Here is a 22,543-nt window from a genome sequence, read left to right as displayed (position 1 = left end):
GGCCTGGGCGGGTTACCTGGCGGTGGCCTCCTTGTCAGGGCCCTGTGCGCCCTTTCCACAGCAAATCCTTGAGAGAGGGTTCCCCCGGCAATTTCCTGCAGTAGCATGTTTTCCACGTACTCCGTCGGGTTGTGACCCTCAACCCCTTCTGGCAGTCCAATGATGCGAATGTTATTCCTCCGAGCGCGCCCTTCCGCCTCCTCTGCTCTGCTTTCCAAATTGCCTACTCGTTGTGTCAGGGCATGTAGCTCCCGTTTGTGTGTAGCACAATCCGCAACTGTCGGGGCCATCTCTTTCTCCAAGGTCTCCGTGCGTTCCGCCAAAGTTCTAACGTCCTGCCTAAGGAGGTTCACGTCCTCCTGTACTGCCCCAACTTGGAGCTCCATCGCCGTTTTGAAATCCAAGAAAACTTGTTTCAACTTTTTCTTCTGTTCCAAAGTCACACAGGCATCAGCTAGGTTGACTCTCTCTTCCACCATCTGCCTGAAGCCTGGAAAGACTTCCGGTTTTGCTATCTCAGCGGCCTCCTCCAGCTGGGTGGAGAAGTCCCTGGTCAGAGTGCTGATTTGGACTGGAGACTTCAGGTGGGAAAGGCAGCCCTCATGGACCTGGAAAATCACCTCATCCCTTCTGAAGTCACAAGTTACATCTTCCTTACCATAACAGCAGGTAATATACACCAGGAAGTTCACCCCATGCCGGGTAAAGATCCTGTCTGGTGTTGTATTGTCATCACTGTCACTGTCAAAACAGTCCTTGGGCATTGGTCCTAACAGTTCATTTCCTAAATCAATGGAGAAATGTCGGTCATCAACCGCCATTCCAATAATGGTGCCCGCGGCTAGAGTAATACTCTTTAAGTTGGTGTTATCCACCTCTCTTGGAATGGTGTCATGTTCTATGTTGACTAGGGGTGTTGGGTTTACCACCAACCCTTGCTGTTGGAGAGAAGCATTTAGATGAATATAAGCATCAGGGTTTTTCAATTTTTGTCCTCTTTTAACTTTCACTTCCAGGGAGAATTGGCGGGTCCTTTCTGGGATGGTGACTTCCTCTTTAATCTGAATTTCAACTGCATAAGGTAGCAATTGAGCTGACCTAAATGCTTTTTCTGAATCATCAAAGCCCATGGGATTATCTGCTAATCGGGACCAAGCTTTGAAGTTTATTAGGTCCAAACTAATGGCAAAGCGATTGAGAATGTCACTGCCTAAATAAAAGGCGGCAGTGACATCTCGCACGACCCAACAATTATGGACTATGCTCTTGTTGCCAATGGAGATTTTGAGCATACACCTGCTTGGCAGGAGATGTTTGGAATTGGGTGTTTCCAGATCTATTTCCCATTTGTCTATCAGTTGGAATGCAGGAATGGCTGGATCTTTTGGGAGTTGGCGGAACATGGCTTCGCTGATGAAGCTCTTACCGTTGTTCACACACACTTGGGCGAGAACAGAGTCCTTCCCATCCTTTAACTGAACAGGGATGAACAACTGCTCTCCAATTTGCTGAATATCAGCCAGGCTCTGAACTGATTTCACATCTTTCTGGACCATAGGAGTGGGAGTTTCTGATTGTGGATTAGTAAAGAATTTCAGAGTGTTTTCTTCCAGTGTGGAATACCACCTTAAACTGGAAGGAAGGTTGATTTTCAGAAATAGAGAGGACCCCCAATCACCAGTCTGTTGTCCTACTGCTATTACTGTCACGTCTGGAATCTGGTTGTTCTGGAAGTGAAATTCTACTTGGTCAGATTTTTGTTCAACCATGTTGCATGTGCCGTTTAAACTAATATGGTTGACACTCTGTTTAAATTTTATTGGTCGGCTAGTCTGAGTCCAGAGGACCTTGTTTACGCAATCTATTAGGGGTGACAACCTTCTCAGGAGGTCATTCCCTAGTAAACAAGGGGTGCCCTCTGGAATCACTACTATGACCGGGTATTTCACCTTGTGTTGCCCAATTTTGATGTCCAAATCTGCAGTCCCCTCGACGGGAATTTCCTTCCCGTCAAAGTTCTGGAGTTGTCCAGGAAGAGAGGTGAGAGGAATATGGTCATTCTCCCCCCTTCCTGCATTTAGTTCATCAAAGGCCCTTTTGGACAGAAGGGTAGCTTGGGATCCAGTGTCCGCCAGTGGCAGAACTGTACCCTGCCCCTGTACTTGTACCGGGGCATAGTATCTTCCCTCCTTCTCCTCAAGGGGGAACAGATAATGCACATTTTTGGACAACTGGTGGGCTAATTTTCTGGTTTTGGACATTGCGAGAGAAGAGATTTGGGCAGAATTCTGTGGAGAGTCATGGGAATCTGCAAAAAAAAGTTGGCAACTTGAAAGAGGATATTCAAGTTCCCCTGGTTCCGGTCCTGGGCCGACCCCCCCTTTTTGGAGGCAGCCACCAGAATGGGTTTGAACCAGGGGTTTTCTGTCTTGTTGGTTCTGGGATAGAATGATGGGCGGCGACAGCTCAATCCCCACATCTACCCAGTCTATTGATTCGATTTTAGGTTCCCCTGGTTCCGGTTCTGGGCCGACCCCCCTTTTTTGGAGGCAGTCACCAGGATGGGTTTGAACCAGGGGTTTACGGTCTTGTTGGTTCTGGGATAGAATGATGGGCGGCGACAGCTCAATCCCCACATCTACCCAGTCTGGGTTGGAATCCCTTGGGACCCATTTTTCCTTGGGAGGAGTTCCCCCATCTCTGAAGGAGAAGATCCTTTTCCCAGGATCTTCTGAGGATCCCTTTCCCTCAAATTGGAAGACCTGTACCTCCTCCACAAAATGGGTCTGTTTGGGTCCTTTGTTTCTCCTACCTCCTCTCTGCTCCTTGGGTGGCAGACTTCCAGGGGTAGGAGATTTTGTTTCCGGTTCCTAGGTTTCCAGCGGCTGTTTACAAATGGGGAAGGAAGCTTCTTCCACGGCTTTACACCCCCCTTCCCCTTGTGCCTCCTCCCTGGGAACCGGTGGGTTATCGGGGTGCTGCCCCCGTCATTGTTCTGGAGGACAAGGCCCAGAGTTTGGGGCATTCTGCGGTGGCATGCTCATCTGAGGGTTCTGTTGAGCCCTCAGTATGTGACCCAGATCCCGTGCCATATTTTGAACCTGGCGCTCTAACTGTGAAACCCGCTCAGGCTGATACGGGGTTCTATTTTCTCCCCTGGGCTGATCGCGGGAAGGGTAGCTATCCCTTCTCTGGTAGTACCCCGGATTGGGAAGATTTGGGTACCCCTCCACCCTTGGCCTCCCCTCTCCCGGATTCGGTTGTCTGTGCTCAGGGAATTGGGGAAAGAAGGATGGATGATTTTGGGGCTGGAAATTGGGTGGATACCTGGGAAAAAAGTTCTGCCCAGGGTTTGGTGAAATTCTGCCCTCCTGTGGGAAGTTAGGAGGGAGGTTCCCTGGGTTGGGTGCCTGGTTGGATTCCCCCCCTTGGGCTGGAGGAGTCCACACATAACCCAGGATTGGACTGTTTCCCTTATAGTGGGGACTTACATAGTCAGAGGAGCGAAGGCCCCATTTGTGGGACTACCTCCTTGACTCCCTGTCTGTGACTGGCCCAAGGGCCTTCTGGGCTTAGAATTATTCGGTGCCGGCAGGTTTTTAGGCCCCCCCATCTCCAAATCTAAAACGGGGGCAACCTTTACCTCTGCCACCTTGGCAGCAGCAGGGGTGCTGTTGGTTTTGGGGTTTTTGGGCTGATTCTTATTTTCCACTGGTTTCTGCACCTCATAGAGGTGGGTGGCTTGCTCAATGACCCAGTCTAAAGATCTTTTCTCGTGAAAGTCTCTCACGAGCTGGGTCATTATGTATTTGGGTAAGGCATGGAAAAACGTATTAACAAATTCTTTAGTGTCCGTGCGTACCCTTTTTGTAGTCTGTGCAAAAGCACACTTTAACTCCTGCACAAATTCTTGTGGGGCCTGATCCTCCCCACATTGCAAATTGTAGGCTGTCTTGAGAGCCTCTTGGGGATTTCTGTGAACAGAAAAATGTTTCAAGATGGCCGCCCTGTAGGTGGACCATCTTGAATGATTTTGGTCCTCCAGCCCGTAAAGAAACTGGAGTATTCTGGGGAGAATGTCCATTTGACATACGGAATGCAGCTACTGCTGTCCTTCAAATGGAAAGTCTCCATCATTTGCTCATAAAGCTCCAAGTGTTCCCAAACAGAATACTTGGTGTTCTTATGATAAGGGGTGATTACACTCCTTATTGCCTTGATCTGCTTTAAGGGGTTCTTAAGAAAGGCACTTTTTGCCTTATTGGCCTTTTTGGTTCGGGTAACCCTGGTCCACTCATCCTCTGACTCAGAGGCATTGCTCCCAGAGGTGCCCGTCTGATCTTCCACGATTTCCCGGATTCTGCGAGCCTGGGAATGGCTGGCAGAATGTGGGGGCCTAGTCTCCTGTGTCCTGGGCCGCTCAGAGGAGTCTTCAGATCCCTCCTTGCTGCCAGGATTTGATGGGTACCCGCCCACTGACCTAACTGGGCAGAGGTTTTCAGGAGGCCCTTAGTGGGCCTACTCTCCTGGGGTTCCCCACGAAATTGCACTGTGCTTAGGTGCCCATACCCGGATGCCCGCCCATCCATTCCTGGTATGTACTGGCCTATGAACCCCATACTTTTGGCTGAATAGTAATCTGCCCTCCCTGTGGCCCTGTGCTCATGTGCGCCAGGGGACATGGGGATGGCAGAGTCCAAGGACTGAGAGAGATGAAGGCCTCTGGTACTAAGGCTCCTGAGGTTATGCTCAGGTGTTTCCCTTTCCCAGCGAACTTCATCTCTGTCAGCCCCTGCTCCCTGTTGCAATGCAAGAGCCTGCGCTTTCAGTTCCTCAGTTAAGGCCTTACTAGACTCTATCAGTCTCTCCTGCATGGCTACCTGTTGCTCGAGGCTATCATTGTGCTGACAGAGAGCCTCATTTTCTCTCTGCGCTTCCTGGTTGGTCCTGGAATACTGGGCCAGTCTTTTCTGCAGGAGGGTTACCTCCTGAGTCCCATCCCTACTGGCCTGTTCCTTTCTTGCCAGAGCATCTTCCACCCTCCTGGTGTGCTTTAACAACTTCTGATGCTCTTTTTGGAGGTCACTCAGTCCCTGCAGGGCCAGGTGATTTTCTTCATTTTTTTCTTTTAATTGGCAGACTTCCTGGCCTAAGGTGTCCCTTTCCTGACTAAGAGCCTGCATCTGTGCCGCCAGGTCGTACCTCTGCCTTTGAAAGGCACCAGCTTTCTGGCGTTCTTGGTCAAACTCTGGCAAATAGGCAACTATTTGCCTGGGTATCCAGGTCTTTCAAAATCACTGTATTGCTTTCCTCTTTCTCTCTGTCTAGTCGAATTTGCAGGGTGGCTAACTGCTCTGTGCATGCCCTGTTAAAATCTAGTTGTTGCTCCAGCTTTTTCTGGCTCTGCAGTAGGGAGTCCAAACCTTCTTGGTATCCTTCTGCAAGGCCAGAAATCTGGTATCCTGGTCAGCCTTTTCCTGTTGCAGGATATCCATATCCTCTTTTATTTTAATAATATACTGCCTACTATCATTTTCTGACTCCTGGCTCCTCTGCAGCCTCTGCTCAGAAGAGACCAGGTCAGATTGGGCCTTCTCTAATGCCATCAGTTGCCTATTTGCCAGATCTTGGCCTTCAGCACATTTGTCCTGTATGGCTCCCATATATAAATATAAATATGCCGCTACCCTGGCAATCTTGTTGTGCTCATCCTTGCCTTAGGGGCCATATATAGTTCACTCAGGGCCACATGTAAGGGACCCTGATCTCTCCATGTATCTGACCCTGTTTCAGTGATCTGGGGTGCGATTGCCTGCAACCAGACCGCCTGGTCCTGATGAGCCCACTCACCTCTCACAAATAGCTTATGTAAGAGGTGTTCTCTGGCTATTTTGATATCTACCAAGGTCGTCATTCTGGAATTTGATTTCCTTCCTGACTTACAGAAGTTTGTATTTTATTTTGCAAAACTGACCGTTTCCTTAGAGCGTTCCTTTGAGGGGTGTTTTTACAGTGTAACACAGCGTGGTGATCCAACAGAATTTATATATCCTGTCAGTTAGCACACTGGGCCTCATTACACGGAAGGCGGTAATCCAGGGTGCTATTAGCACCCTGGACCATGCCGGTAAATTACCGGCACCGCCTTGGCGGAAAGGGGATTTACCGTTCCATTCCAAGGTTGGAGGGGTGGTAAATCTCCCTTCCGCCATTGCCCTTCCCCATTCCCATTTGTGCCCCATAGGGCTCTATGGGAATGGGGAAGGCGCTAATTACGGCACCGCAATTTTGCGGTGCCGTAATTAGCTCTGAGGTCCCTTAGCGGGTTGGTTTTTAACGCCTGCAAGAAGCAGGCGTTAATTCCTCCAACCCGCAAAGGGACCTCGTAGTACGGCGGTAAGGGTTAACGGTCACCGTTGCCATTAACGGTGACCGTTAACCCTTACCGCCGTCCGTGTAATGAGGCCCACTGTATTGATCTGCACAAGTGATAGATCTACTCCAGAATCCCCGGCTCGAGCCCCCAATTCTGTCAAGTGACTCCAATCAAGCAATCCCACTAAGTCAGTGCCTCGTCTGGGACGCCCAAGGGAAGCCCTTATTTATATATTTTTATGACAAGTTATACTCTGGATGATAAACCCTTATATAACGCCCCTCTCTATGAATCCTCCTGATCTCACTGATCCAAAAAGTAGGTTTGTTTTGCAATTTAAAAGATTTATTGGAAAAATTAAACAATATATATATATTACACTTTTATAATAAATTAATATTTGATATCACACTTATGAGTATAATGTCGATCAACAATGGATAATGTTATACTAGCACACTTATTTTATTACTTAGGAGTTGGTATGGAAAGAACAAGGTAGCTGAGAATACTATTATGATTTCAAGGAATGCAATGATGGAAAAATGCAGCACAGGAATGAACTGATATGGGTGCAACAAGAGCTAATAATATGTTCACTTTTCCCCTTGTGGCAATTCACCCCCCCCCCCCTTATGCAATATAAAAAGATGGAAAGAAGAGCACACAGTTTTCAGGAATACAATCAAAGGCAATTCAGTTCCCGTTCCCCCCAGCAAGCTTAGAGAATCAGGGATGATTTTAAACACAGGCAAACATACTTTAAATGTGGTATGCAAAGAAGGGAAAACTATGCTAAAAATGATTTTTAATTCCCTATAGGAGATTCAGGGTAGATGATAGATATTTAAGATTAGTTCAAATCACACTGGCAATGCTCAATGAGGGATTAGCAGGTTGAAAACGAATTTCAGCAAAGGAAAGCAAGAAGCTGCTATTTTGACAAGTGAAGAAATTGGAGCCAAATCGCAAATCGCTGCAGTTTTTCCGAGTGCATCGAGCGCGATTACGGAAAAAGTAAAATGAAAGTTAAATCTCGCTTCTAGCACAAACGGTTCAAGAGATACGGACGATTTTATGAAGGTAGTTTTTCAGAAATGAAATAATGATTCAAAATGGCAAATTACACTTTTACAGGTTTAAAATCAGAGAAGGGACACACAATTCTATGATGCAGTTTTGGACAGGTTAAATGTTTTGAATCAGATTATTTTAAGCTAAGAGATTGGTTTTGCACAGTTCTAGCTGAGTACTCACACTATAAATTTGAAATATGCCGTCAAGGTCTGATCAGGTTTGGACTGGACTCCTGGCGGGTGGTTCTGAAGTCACAGCTATCTGGGTCAGCTCTGCTCTGCTGGTCTGGATCTCTGGTTCTGCTCACAGCGATCTGGTCTGGTCTCTCTGGATACAGCACTGCTTTCCGGGTCTGCTACCGGTTCTGGCAAAAGTTCTTGGCAAAGAATCCAACAGCTCGCCCGGCTGTAGAATAGTTTGGTTGGATTGCTGGTTTCTGAAGGCCTGCTGAGAAGAGTTCTCAGCTTGTGGGTTAGGCCTTTGCTTTAAGTTCTGTAGTTAAGTTCTGGATCTCTGGATCCTCGTGAGGAGGTAGTTTATGAGTCAGAGGGTCCACCCCTGGTCACTTTGCACACAAATCTATATTTGATCCAAATACACATTTATCTGTGTACAATTTTTCTAATATTATATGTCCAGTTAACATATTTTCTGTAGCACCAAACCATCCGATCCCTATCTTTGTAAGATGTTGTGTCCACTTATGACAGAATTCTGCCCTTTTCATCAAGAACACAACATCTAAACTTTTCCAGAATTTACGCAAACATGCACAAGGAATATGGGCATCAGATGATAAAGTGTCAGATTTTTAACATACAGAAATTCGGAGTAATACCTTATTTTCCACTACTACCCCTAAGAACATACCACAGAATCCTAACACCTCTTAAAATGTGCACAGAAAAATCACAAGAATAATGATATTAATTATATAATTTTGACAAGTCCGTACTATGAATTATCCATCTTTTTAAAATTATGCTCTGGCCCAGAGGGTTGTGGTTTCCCAAAGCACATCGTGGAATTTCTGGTTTGTCCACTTCCTCCAACTCAAGTTGCTCACAGAGGCACTGCCCCTCCCCGTTTCTCTCAAGAGGAAGCCATTTACGACCGCCCCTAATTTAACATTTGCCTGAGCCAAGGAAGTCTCATTGTTCTGTTTCCCTCCAGTCCTAGGTTCTCCTCCCCTGATTCAATCAGGGAGGTGTCATCTCCTTTTGGTGAGGGCAGGAGAATGCAGGCCAGGCCTGGGAACATTTGTTGAGCAAGTTTCAACTCCCGTCGGGGGTAGTTGCAGGCAGAATTCAATCTCTTTAAGCCAGGCTTCAGCTAAATGTCACTTTTGTTCCCAGTTTTTCTTCATCCAAATCAAACTTACAATTTTTTACACATGCAGCTAGAATGCTGATTCTAAGTTCAAAACTATGACATTTAACAGTTGCAAACTATGTGACACTCAACAGTAGGTCACTCATTTATTTTAAACATTTAGATTTTAGTGTCTTTCAGTCCAATTTAACTTAGGCTGCTGACATCCACAGCTCAGCCAGTTTCATTATGAACATTATTTTAGGCTCTTCATCTTTCCAGATTTTGTATGCACACAAGACTACATTCTGCCAAATGTCTTCTGGTGTTCGTTGAGATTTTTGAATATCTTGCAATGTTTAAAATAGGCTTTTTTAGCTTGCATTTCAGAGAAACAAAGGGGATTTCAAAGTGCTTTTTGAGCTAACAGGCACTGCTGTTTTTCCTTTGGCACACATTCCACTCATGGCACTCCTGGCCCATCACGCTCGCACTGGTGGGTGGTAGGTCAGGCGACCATTTAGGTGTGCGCAAAAACTGCGCAGTTTTCCTGGATCCTGGCGCAAATGTGGGCTTTTCTGCCATCTTGGATTTCCTAAGCCACAGCACCAAATGTTGCAGCATAATAGTCCAAACGTGGGCCAGGACACCCAACAAGCCCCCCCACCCGACTGCGCTTTGATTTCGAGTCGAGGGGGAGTCAGGTGCAAAGGGTGTTTTGATCCACGCGCTGGGATGCGCGCATCATCTTCTTCCGATTCCACAGATGACAAAGTTCAGCATCTTTTCCTCAATCAGGGTGGATCGATCAGTTCTCCTTGCCGGTACTGATGGGAGTTTTGGGCGGTACCCCGGGCCCCTTGGATCTTTGCTCCCGGTCCCCAGGTCGTCTTCTGTGATCAGTATCCAGGTTTTTCTTCTCCTAGGATGACAAAGCAAAGCGGCAATACCTATTCACAGACATTTCTCCCCCACTATTGATATAGTGGGGCGGCATATACATTTTATAAATCAAAAGACATGAACATATACATTTTTTTAATCAGGAGACAATTTACATTCAAGAATCATAGAATTTTATAGGCTATATGTGGAATATTTTAGGGTTGGAACTGAATTACTCTGGAGCGGCCCCCTCTGATATTGTAGAGGATTCCTCCAGTTGCTGCAGAGTGTGCCTGGGATGGCAACACTTTAACTGATTTATATGGACCCACTTGTCTTTCCCTTCTACCAAACTACCTTTGGGGATGCGGATCTTGTAGGCAACTGGGGAGATCTTGTCTATAATTTCAAAAGGTCCCTTCCATGTAGGCAAACATTTTCGCTGTTTGGCCTGGTTTCTTTGGAAATTGTATAGATAGACCCGGTCTCCCACATTGTATTCTTTCTGGGTGGTCTTCAAATCGTAATGGGTCTTTATGCTATCAGCTGATCTTTCTAGATTCCGCTGAGCAGAGGCAAAAGCATGTTGAACGTGTTTCCTTAAATTCTCCACATACTCATGAGTTGTGGAGGCATTTATCAATGTCTGCTCTTGGGTCCTGTAGAGCAAATGCTGGGGAAGCACCATCTTGCGTCCAGTCATCAGCTCAAATGGTGACATTTTAGTTGCAGATGAAGGGGTAGATCTGATGGCCATTAGGACCAGAGGTAATCGGATATCCTAACTTGGCCCAGAATCTGCCACAAACTTTTTTAATATGCTCACAATGGTTCTGTTGTATCTCTCCACTGCACCAGAAGAGGCTGGCCAGTAAGCAAATGTAGCTTCCTTTTAACCCCCAGTATCTCCCACATCTTAGCCATTACTTCGCTGGTAAAATGGCTACCTCTGTCTGACTCAGTCCTTTGGGGTAGACCAAAATGTGAAAAGATGTGGTTGATCATCAGGGCAGCTGCTGTTACTGCCTTGCAGTTTGGGGCCGGGAGACATTCCGCCCACTTGGCAAACAAGCATGTCACCGTCAACATGTACTTATTCCCCCTAGCGGAGCGAATCACAGGGCCTATAAAGTCGACTTGTAAATCTGACCATGGCAGTGTCATCCCCCTCTTTTGGAGAGGCGCACGGTGTGTGAGGGATGTTGGCTGAAATTGCGCACACACAAGACACCCCTTCAAGTATTGGTTGAGGTCCTGCCCCATGTGTGGCCAGTATGCAACCTCTCTTAAGATTTCAAGTGTTGTATGAAACCCCCTATGACCGCCAGTGGCCGCATCATGGGCGTGACTTAACATCAGGCTTCGGAATGAGGTAGGAACCACCCACTGATCATGGCCAGCTTGGGATTTCCTTACCAACAAACCGTCTTGGATTCAGAACATCTTGGACATTTCATCAACACTCTAAGGTCCTCTTTCCCAATGTAATCGGTATCCGTCAGGGGAAAGTTCTCAGGGTCCTCAATGTGTTGGTAAAACTTACCAATTATTGGATCCCCTTTTGAGCCGTAATCAAATCAGCATCTGGGGTCTCCTTACTCCATTGTGCAGTTAAAAGATCATTGTGAGCATTTGTCTGGGACCTAGTGATAGCAGTGACCTGGATTTCCCCCAACAGGGACTCAATCTCTATTGGATCCCCTTGGATGGCCCTGGTTTTGGCCAGCTGATCAGCTAAGTCATTTCCAGTTTTGTCTGGTCCTTCTACTTTGGAATGACCCTTGATCTTCTTCCAGTAGATGGTCATCACATTCGAGGTGACCAGATCATGAATATGTTGGATTAACTTCCCATGTTTCAAGGGTTTGTTATTAGCACATAACATGCCTCTGGTTTTCCAATTAACCAGGTGCTCCACTAACCCGTTCCGTACATAATATGAATCTGTGATTATGAGCAGTTCGTGGAGGTGATGTTGGACAGCAGTGAGGATGGCTTGATGCACAGCCATCAATTCTGCCACCTGACTACTTCGGGGACCAATTTTGTACCCAGCTGAGGGTTATGGGGACTCATTCACCCATGCATTCCCTACGCCGGTCACCAGTTCTTTCTCTCCCTTGTTGTCAACATGGTAAGAGCATCCATCCACATAGACAGTGGGCATTCCCTCACACTTGTCTTCTTCAAATACTTTGTGTGAGGAATTAAGGTATGCCTCCATGTTGTCCTTGATTTTCAGACTTTCGTCCTCGAGACAGTTTTCTCTGGCACAATCATGCAAGTCAGCCAGACCTTGCGCGAGGGGACTCTTCTTGTTTTGGCCATATCTGACCTCCACAGGAAAGCCTTGCATTGACAGAATCCAGGAAGTAATTCGGGAATTACTCACATTTCCGGCTCAGATTTTGTCACTTTGGAGATATTGCAGAGGCTGATGTGGAGTCTCCACTATGATGTGTTCCCCCTGGATGAACGGGCGGTAATTCTTTTGTCACTTTGGAGATATTGCAGAGGCTGGTGTGGAGTCTCCACTATGATGTGTTCCCCCTGGATGAACGGGCGGTAATTCTTCAATGCCCACACCGTTGCCAGGAGTGCCTTCTCACAATCATTGAATATTTCCTCCACAGAGGATAAAGTTTTACTCACATAGGAGATTACTTTATTGACCTTGTCATGCTTTTGGTATAATACTGCCGTCAAGCACGTATTAGAGAACCCTGTCTCCAGGAAGAACTCCTTGTTTATGACATGGTAAGCTAGGCAAGGCGCTTGTGAGAGGCTTCTTTTGAGTTGTCTTACTGCCTCGGATTGTTCTGGGCCCCATTCCCACTTTACCCCCCCTTCAAGAGATGAATCAGGGGTCTGGTGATCTCAGTGTAGCCCTCAATGAATTTTCTGCTGTAATTAGTCAGTCCAATGAGGCTCCTTAGTTCCCACAGAGTTGTGGGGTCTTTCAGTTTCTGAAGTGCTTCCACTTTCTTTTCTTGGGGACAGAGACCCTGCGGAGTAATCTCATGCCCCAAGAAATTAACACGGGTTCTACACCACTGTGCTTTCTGAAAGGAAAGTTTTGCTCCAGCGGTCCTCAACTGTGTCAGAACATAATGGATCTCCGCTATATGTTCCTCCACAGATGAACTTTTGATGAGGACATCATCTACATAAGCCACGTTACCCCTCTCACCCAGGTCGGGCATGGCCTAATGGAGGAAAATGTTGAATTCATTGCCGGTGTTGAGGTATCCGAAGGGAGTTCGGGTCCATGTGTACTGCTGGCCCCCAAAGGTAAAAGCCAGTTTGTATTGGTCCTCCCTACTGACAGACACAGTCCAGTATCCATTGGTCAGGTCTATTGCAGTGAATACCTGTGACCCCTGAATCTGGGCCAGCCCTTGGTCAATGCAGGGAAGAGGCCATCGGGAATTATGACCCCTTTGTTGAGCTCCCTAAGGTCGGCGCAGAGTCTCCACGGGCCATTTGGCTTCAATATTCCCAGCACCGGATTATTGAAGGTGCTGTGTACTGGACGGATTATTCCCCGGGACTCAAGGTTCTTAATTATTTCAGTGAGGGACTCCATTGATGCGAGAGGCAAGCGATATTGCTTCACAAACACTGAAGTCATGCCAGGATCCGTGGGAATTGTTGTTGTGTGGATGTCGGTGCGACCACAGTCATATGAGTCTACCGCAAAGAGATCTTGGAAATCCAAGAAAACCTGTTTCAACTTTTTCTTCTGTTCCAGAGTCACACAGGCATCAGCTAGGTTGACTCTCTCTTCCACCATCTGCCTGAAGCCTGGAAAGACTTCCGGTTTTGCTATCTCAGCGGCCTCCTCCAGCTGGGTGGAGAAGTCCCTGGTCAGAGTGCTGATTTGGACTGGAGGCTTCAGGTGGGAAAGGCAGCCCTCATGGACCTGGAAAATCACCTCATCCCTTCTGAAGTCACAAGTCACATCTTTCTTACCATAACGCCAGGTAGTATACACCAGGAAGTTCCCCCCATTCCGGGTAAAGATCCTGTCTGGTGTTGTATTGTCATCACTGTCACTGTCAAAACAGTCCTTGGGGATTGGTCCTAACAGTTCATTTCCTAAATCAATGGAGAAATGTCGGTCTTCAACCACCATTCCAATAATGGTGCCCGCAGCTAGAATAATACTCTTTAAGTCGCTGTTATCCACCTCTATTGGAATGGTGTCATGTTCTATGTTGACTAATGGTGTTGGGTTTACCCCAACCCTTGCTGTTGGAGAGAAGCATTTAGATGAATATAAGCATCAGGGTTTTTCAATTTTTGTCCTCTTTTAACTTTCACTTCCAGGGAGAATTGTCGGGCCCTTTCTGGGATGGTGACTTCCTCTTTAATCTGAATTTCAACTGCATAAGGTAGCAATTGAGCTGACCTAAATGCTTTTTCTGGATCATCAAAGACCCAACAATTATGGACTATGCTCTTGTTGCAAATGGAGATTTTGAGCATACACCTGATTGGCAGGAGATGTTTGGAATTGGGTGTTTCCAGATCCATTTCCCATTTGTCTATTAGTTTGAATGCGGGAATGGCTGGATCTTTTGGGAGTTGGCGGAACATGGCTTCGCTGATGAAGCTCTTACCGTTGTTCACACACACTTGGGCGAGAACAGAGTCCTTCCCATCCTTTAACTGAACAGGGATGAACAACTGCTCTCCAATTTGCTGAATTTCAGCCAGGCTCTGAGCTGATTTCACATTTTTCTGGACCATAGGAGTGGGAGTTTCTGATTGTGGATTAGTAAAGAATTTCAGAGTGTTTCCTTCCAGTGTGGAATACCCCCTTAAACTGGAAGGAAGGTTGATTTTCAGAAATAGAGAGGACCCCCCATCACCAGTCTGTTGTCCTACTGCTATTACTGTCACGTCTGGAATCTGGTTGTTCTGGAAGTGAAATTCTACCTGGTCAGATTTTTATTCAACCATGTGGCATGTGCCGTTTAAACTAATATGGTTGACACTCTGTTTTAATTTTATTGGTCGGCTAGTCTGAGTCCAGAGGACCTTGTTTACGCAATCTATTGGGGTGACAACCTTCTCAGGAGGTCATTCCCTAGTAAACAAGGGGTGTCCTCTGGAGTCCCTACTATGACCGGGTGTTTCACCTTGTGTAGCTCAATTTTGATGTCCAAATCTGCAGTCCCCTCTATGGGAATTTCCTTCCCGTCAAAGTTCTGGAGTTGTCCAGGAAGAGAGGTGAGAGGAATATGGTAATTCTCCCCCCTTCCTGCATTTAGTTCACCAAAGGCCCTTTTGGACAGAAGGGTAGCTTGGGATCCAGTGTCCACCAGTGCCAAAATTGTACCCTGCCCCTGTACTTGTACCGGGGCATAGTATCTTCCCTCCTTCTCCTTAAGGGGGCACAGATAATGCACATTTTTGGACAACTGGTGGGCTAATTGTCTGGTTTTGGACATTGCGAGAGAAGAGATTTGGGCAGAATTATGTGGAGAGTCATGGGAATCTGCAAGAAAAAGTTGGCAACTTGAAAGAGGATATTCGACTTCCCCTGGTTCCGGTCCTGGGCCGCCCCCCCCTTTTTGGAGGCAGTCACCAGAATGGGTTTGAACCCGGGGATTTTGATGCTGTTGGTTCTGGGATAGGATGATGGGCGACGACAGCTCAATCCCCACATCTACCCAGTCTATTGATGCAGTTTTGGGTTCCCCTGGTTCTGGTTCTGGGCCGTCCCCCCCTTTTTGGAGGCAGTCCCCAGGATGGGTTTGAACCAGGGGTTTTCGGTCTTGTTGGTTCTGGGATAGAATGATGGGCGGCGACAGCCCAATCCCCACATCTACCCAGTCTATTGATTCGTTTTTTTATGTTCCCCTGGTTCCGGTTCTGGGCAGCCCCCCCCCCCTTTGGAGGCAGTCACCAGGATGGGTTTGAACCAGGGTTTTTCGGTCTTGTTGGTTCTGGGATAGAATGATGGGCGGCGACAGCTCAATCCCCACATCTACCCAGTCTGGGTTGGAATCCCTTGGGACCCATTTTTCCTTGGGAGGAGTTCCCCATCTCTGAAGGAGAAGATCATTTTCCCAGGATCCTCTGAGGATCCCTCTCCCTCAAATAGGAAGACCTGTACCTCCTCCACAAAATGGGTCTGTTTGGGTCCTTTGTTTCTCCTACCTCCTCTCTGCTCCTTGGGTGGCAGACTTCCAGGGGTAGGAGATTTTGTTCCCGGTTCCTGGGTTTCCAGGGGCTGTTTACAAGTGGGGAAGGAAGCTTCCTCCAAGGCTTTACACCCCCCTTCCCATTATGCCTTCTCCCTGGGAACCGGTGGGTTATCGGGGTGCTGCCCCCGTCATTGTTCTGGAGGACCAGGCCCAGAGTTTGGGGCATTCTGCGGTGGCATGCTCATCTGAGGGTTCTGTTGAGCCCTCAGTATGTGACCCAGATCCCGTGCCATATTTTGGACCTGGCGCTCTAACTGTGAAACCCGCTCAGGCTGATACGGGGTTCTATTTTTTTCCCCTGGGCTGATCGCGGGAAGGGTAGCTATCCCTTCTCTGGTAGTACCCCGGGTTGGGAAGATTTGGGTACCCCTCCATCCTTGGCCTCCCCTCTCCCAGATTTGGTTGTCTGGGCTCAGGGAATTGGAGAAAGAAGGATGGATGATTTTGGGGCTGGAAATTGGGTGGATACCTGGGAAAAAAGTTCTGCCCAGGGTTTGGTGAAATTCTGCCCTCCTGTGGGAAGTTAGGAGGGAGGTTCCCTGGGTTGGGTGCCTGGTTGGATCCTCCCCCTTGGGCTGGAGGAGTCCACACATAACCCAGGATTTGACTGTTTCCCTTATAGCGGGGACTTACATAGTCAGAGGAGCGAGGGCCCCATTTGTCAGACTACCTCCTTGACTCCCTGTCTGTGACTGGCCCAAGGGCCTTCTGGGCTTAGAATTATTCGGTGCCGGCAGGTTTTTAGGCCCCCTATCTCCAAATCTAAAACGGGGGCAACCTTTACCTCTGCCACCTTGTCAGCAGCAGGGGTGCTGTTGGTTTTGGGGTTTTTGGGCTGATTCTTATTTTCCACTGGTTTCTGCACCTCATAGATGCGGGTGGCTTGCTCAATGACCCAGTCTAAAGATCTTTTCTTGTGAAAGTCTCTCACGAGCTGGGTCATTATGTATTTGGGTAAGGCATGGAAAAACGTATTAACAAATTCTTTACTGTCCGTTCGTACCCTTTTTGTAGTCTGCCCAAAAGCATGCTTTAACTCCTGCACAAATTCTTGTGGGGCCTGATCCTCCCCACATTGCAAATTGTAAGCTGCCTTGAGAGCCTCTTGGGGATTTCTGTGAACAGAAAAATGTTTCAAGATGGCCGCCCTGTAGGTGGACCATCTTGAATGATTTTGGTCCTCCAGCCCCGCAAAGAAACTGGAGTATTCTGGGGAGAATGTCCATTTGACATACTGAATGCAGCTACTGCTGTCCTTCAAATGGAAAGTCCCCATCATTTGCTCATAAAGCTCCAAGTGTTCCCAAACAGAATACTTGGTGTTCTTGTGATAAGGGGTGATTACACTCCTTATTGCCTCGATCTGCTTTAAGGAGTCCTTAAGAAAGGCACTTTTTCCCTTATTGGCCTTTTTGGTTCGGGTAACCCTGGTCCACTCATCCTCTGGCTCAGAGGCATTGCTCCCAGAGGTGCCCGTCTGATTTTCCAGGATTTCCCGGATTCTGGGAGCCTGGGAATGGCTGGCAGAATGTGAGGGCCTAGTCTCCTGTGTCCTGGGCCGCTCAGAGGAGTCTTCAGATCCCTCCTTGCCAGGATTTGATGGGTACCCCCCCACTGACCTAACTGGGCAGAGGTTTTCAGGAGGCCCTTAGTGGGCCTACTCTCCTGGGGTTCCCCACTAAATTGCACTGTGCTTAGGAGCCCATACCCGGATGCCCGCCCATCCATTCCTGGGAGGTACTGGCCTATGAACCCCATACCTTTGGCTGAATAGTAATCTGCCCTCCCTGTGGCCCTGTGCTCATGTGCGCCAGGGGACATGGGGATGGCAGAGTCCAAGGACTGAGAGAGATGAAGGCCTCTGGTACTAAGGCTCCTGAGGTTATGCTCAGGTGTTTCCCTTTCCCAGCGAACTTCATCTCTGTCAGCCCCTGCTCCCTGTTGCAATGCAAGAGCCTGCGCTTTCAGTTCCTCAGTTAAGGCCTTACTAGACTCTATCAGTCTCTCCTGCATGGCTACCTGTTGCTCGAGCCTATCATTGTGCTGACAGAGAGCCTCATTTTCTCTCTGCGCTTCCTGGTTGGTCTTGGAATACTGGGCCAGTCTTTGCTGCAGGAGGGTTACCTCCTGAGTCCCATCCCTACTGGCCTGTTCCTTTCTTTCCAGAGCATCTTCCACCCTCCTGGTGTGCTTTAACAAGTTCTGATGCTCTTTTTGGAGATCACCCAGTCCCTGGAGGGCCAGGTGATTTTCTTCAATATTTTCTTTTAATTGGCAGACTTCCTGGCCTAAGGTGTCCCTTTCCTGACTAAGAGCCTGCATCTGTGCCGCCAGGTCATCCCTCTGCCTTTGAAAGGCACCAGCTTTCTGGCGTTCTTGATCAAACTCTGCCTGGGTATCCAGGTCTTTCAAAATCACTGTATTGCTTTCCTCTTTCTCTCTGTCTAGTCGAATTTGCAGGGTGGCTACCTGCTCTGTGCATGCCCTGTTAAAGTCTAGTTGTTGCGCCAGCTTTTTCTGGCTCTGCAGTAGGGAGTCCAAACCTTCTTGGTACTCCTTCTGCAAGGCCAGAAATCTGGTATCCTGGTCAGGATATCCATATCCTCTTTTATTTTAATAATATACTGCCTACTATCATTTTCTGACTCCTGGCTCCTCTGCAGCCTCTGCTCAGAAGAGACCAGGTCAGATTGGGCCTTCTCTAATGCCATCAATTGCCTATTTGCCAGATCTTGGCCTTCAGCACATTTGTCCTGTATGGCTCCCATATATAAATATAAATATGCCGCTACCCTGGCAATCTTGTTGTGCTCATCCTTGGCCTTAGGGGCCATATATAGTTCACTCAGGGCCACATGTAAGGGATCCTGATCTCTCCATTTATCTGACCCTGTTTCAGTGATCTGGGGTGCGATTGCCTGCAACCAGACCGCCTGGTCCTGATGAGCCCACTCACCTCTCACAAATAGCTTATGTAAGAGGTGTTCTCTGGCTATTTTGATATCTACCAAGGTCGTCATTCTGGAATTTGATTTCCTTCCTGACTTACAGAAGTTTGTATTTTATTTTGCAAAACAGACCGTTTCCTTAGAGCGTTCGTTTGAGGGGTGTTTTTACAGTGTAACACGGCGTGGTGATCCAACAGAATTTATATATCCTGTCAGTTAGCACACTGTATTGATCTGCACAAGTGATAGATCTACTCCAGAATCCCCGGCTTGAGCCCCCAATTCTGTCAAGTGACTCCAATCAAGCACTCCCACTAAGTCAGTGCCTCGTCTGGGACGCCCAAAGGAAGCCCTTATTTATATATTTTTATGACAAGTTATACTCTGGATGATAAACCCTTATATAACGCCCCTCTCTATGAATCCTCCTGATCTCACTGAGCCAAGAAGTAGGTTTGTTTTGCAATTTAAAAGATTTATTGGAAAAATTAAACAATATATATATATTACACTTTTATAATAAATTAATATTTGATATCACACTTATGAGTATAATGTCGATTAACAATGGATAATGTTATACTAGCACACTTATTTTATTACTTAGGAGTTGGTATGGAAAGAACAAGGTAGCTGAGAATACTTTTATGATTTCAAGGAATGCAGTGATTGAAAAATGCAGCACAGGAATGAACTGATATGGGTTCAACAAGAGCTAATATGTTCCCTTTTCCCCTTGTGGCAATTCACCCCCCCCTTATGCAATATAAAAAGATGGAAAGAAGAGCACACAGTTTTCAGGAATACAATCAAAGGCAATTCAGTTCCCGTTCCCCCCAGCAAGCTTAGAGAATCAGGGATGATTTTAAACACAGGCAAAAATACTTTAAATGTGGTATGCAAAGAAGGGAAAACTATGCTAAAAATGATTTTTAATTCCCTATAGGAGATTCAGGGTAGATGATAGATATTTAAGATTAGTTCAAGTCACACTGGCAATGCTCAATGAGGGATTAGCAGGTTGAAAACGAATTTCAGCAAAGGAAAGCAAGAAGCTGCTATTTTGACAAGTGCAGAAATTTGAGCCAAATCGCAAATCACGTCAGTTTTTCCGAGTGCATCGAGCGTGATTACGGAAAAAGTAAAATGAAAGTTAAATCTCGCTTCTAGCACAAACGGTTCAAGAGATACGGATGATTTTATGAAGGTAGTTTTTCAGAAATTAAATAATGATTCAAAATGGCAAATTACACTTTTACAGGTTTAAAATCGGAGAAGGGACACACAATTCTATGATGCAGTTTTGGACAGGTTAAATGTTTTGAATCAGATTATTTTAAGCTAAGAGATTGGTTTTGCACAGTTCTAGCTGAGTACTCACACTATAAATTTGAAATATGCCGTCAAGGTCTGATCAGGTTTGGACTGGACTCCTGGCGGGTGGTTCTGAAGTCACAGCTATCTGGGTCAGCTCTGCTCTGCTGGTCTGGATCTCTGGTTCTGCTCACAGCGATCTGGTCTGGTCTCTCTGGATACAGCACTGCTTTCCGGGTCTGCTACCGGTTCTGGCAAAAGTTCTTGGCAAAGAATCCAACAGCTCGCCCGGCTGTAGAATAGTTTGGTTGGATTGCTGGATTCTGAAGGCCTGCTGAGAAGAGTTCTCAGCTTGTGGGTTAGGCCTTTGCTTTAAGTTCTGTAGTTAAGTTCTGGATCTCTGGATCCTCGTGAGGAGGTAGTTTATGAGTCAGAGGGTCCACCCCTGGTCACTTTGCACACAAATCTATATTTGATCCAAATACACATTTATCTGTGTACAATTTTTCTAATATTATATGTCCAGTTAACATATTTTCTGTAGCACCAAACCATCCGATCCCTATCTTTGTAAGATGTTGTGTCCACTTATGACAGAATTCTGCCCTTTTCATCAAGAACACAACCTCTAAACTTTTCCAGAATTTACGCAAACATGCACAAGGAATATGGGCATCAGATGATAAAGTGTCAGATTTTTAACATACAGAAATTCGGAGTAATACCTTATTTTCCACTACTACCCCTAAGAACATACCACAGAATCCTAACACCTCTTAAAATGTGCACAGAAAAATCACAAGAATAATGATATTAATTATATAATTTTGACAAGTCCGTACTATGAATTATCCATCTTTTTAAAATTATGCTCTGGCCCAGAGGGGTGTGGTTTCCCCAAGCACATCGTGGAATTTCTGGTTTGTCCACTTCCTCCAACTCAAGTTGCTCACAGAGGCACTGCCCCTCCCCGTTTCTCTCAAGAGGAAGCCATTTACGACCCCCCCTAATTTAACATTTGCCTGAGCCAAGGAAGTCTCATTGTTCTGTTTCCCTCCAGTCCTAGGTTCTCCTCCCCTGATTCAATCAGGGAGGTGTCATCTCCTTTTGGTGAGGGCAGGAGAATGCAGGGCAGGCCTGGGAACATTTGTTGAGCAAGTTTAAACTCCCGTCGGGGGTAGTTGCAGGCAGAATTCAATCTCTTTAAGCCAGGCTTCAGCTAAATGTCACTTTTGTTCCCAGTTTTTCTTCATCCAAATCAAACTTACAATTTTTTACACATGCAGCTAGAATGCTGATTCTAAGTTCAAAACTATGACATTTAACAGTTGCAAACTATGTGACACTCAACAGTAGGTCACTCATTTATTTTAAACATTTAGATTTTAGTGTCTTTCAGTCCAATTTAACTTAGGCTGCTGACATCCACAGCTCAGCCAGTTTCATTATGAACATTATTTTAGGCTCTTCATCTTTCCAGATTTTGTATGCACACAAGACTACATTCTGCCAAATGTCTTCTGGTGTTCGTTGAGATTTTTGAATATCTTGCAATGTTTAAAATAGGCTTTTTTAGCTTGCATTTCAGAGAAACAAAGGGGATTTTAAAGTGCTTTTTGAGCTAACAGGCACTGCTGTTTTTCCTTTGGCACACATTCCACTCATGGCACTCCTGGCCCATCACGCTCGCACTGGTGGGTGGTAGGTCAGGCGACCATTTAGGTGTGCGCAAAAACTGCACAGTTTTCCTGGATCCTGGCGCAAATGTGGGCTTTTCTGCCATCTTGGATTTCCTAAGCCACAGCACCAAATGTTGCAGCATAATAGTCCAAACGTGGGCCAGGACACCCAACAAGCCCCCCCACCCGACTGCGCTTTGATTTCGAGTCGAGGGGGAGTCAGGTGCAAAGGGTGTTTTGATCCACGCGCTGGGATGCGCGCATCATCTTCTTCCGATTCCACAGATGACAAAGTTCAGCATCTTTTCCTCAATCAGGGTGGATCGATCAGTTCTCCTTGCCGGTACTGATGGGAGTTTTGGGCGGTACCCCGGGCCCCTTGGATCTTTGCTCCCGGTCCCCAGGTCGTCTTCTGTGGTCAGTATCCAGGTTTTCCTTCTCCTAGGATGACAAAGCAAAGCGGCAATACCTATTCACAGACATTTCTCCCCCACTATTGATATAGTGGGGCGGCATATACATTTTATAAATCAAAAGACATGAACATATACATTTTTTTAATCAGGAGACAATTTACATTCAAGAATCATAGAATTTTATAGGCTATATGTGGAATATTTTAGGGTTGGAACTGAATTACTCTGGAGCGGCCCCCTCTGATATTGTAGAGGATTCCTCCAGTTGCTGCAGAGTGTGCCTGGGATGGCAACACTTTAACTGATTTATATGGACCCACTT

Source organism: Ambystoma mexicanum, chromosome 1p (genome assembly GCF_040938575.1).
Source record: "Ambystoma mexicanum isolate Mex_15411 chromosome 1p, UKY_AmexF1_1, whole genome shotgun sequence".
Taxonomy (NCBI): domain Eukaryota; kingdom Metazoa; phylum Chordata; class Amphibia; order Caudata; family Ambystomatidae; genus Ambystoma; species Ambystoma mexicanum.
This window is presented reverse-complemented; position numbering follows the sequence as displayed.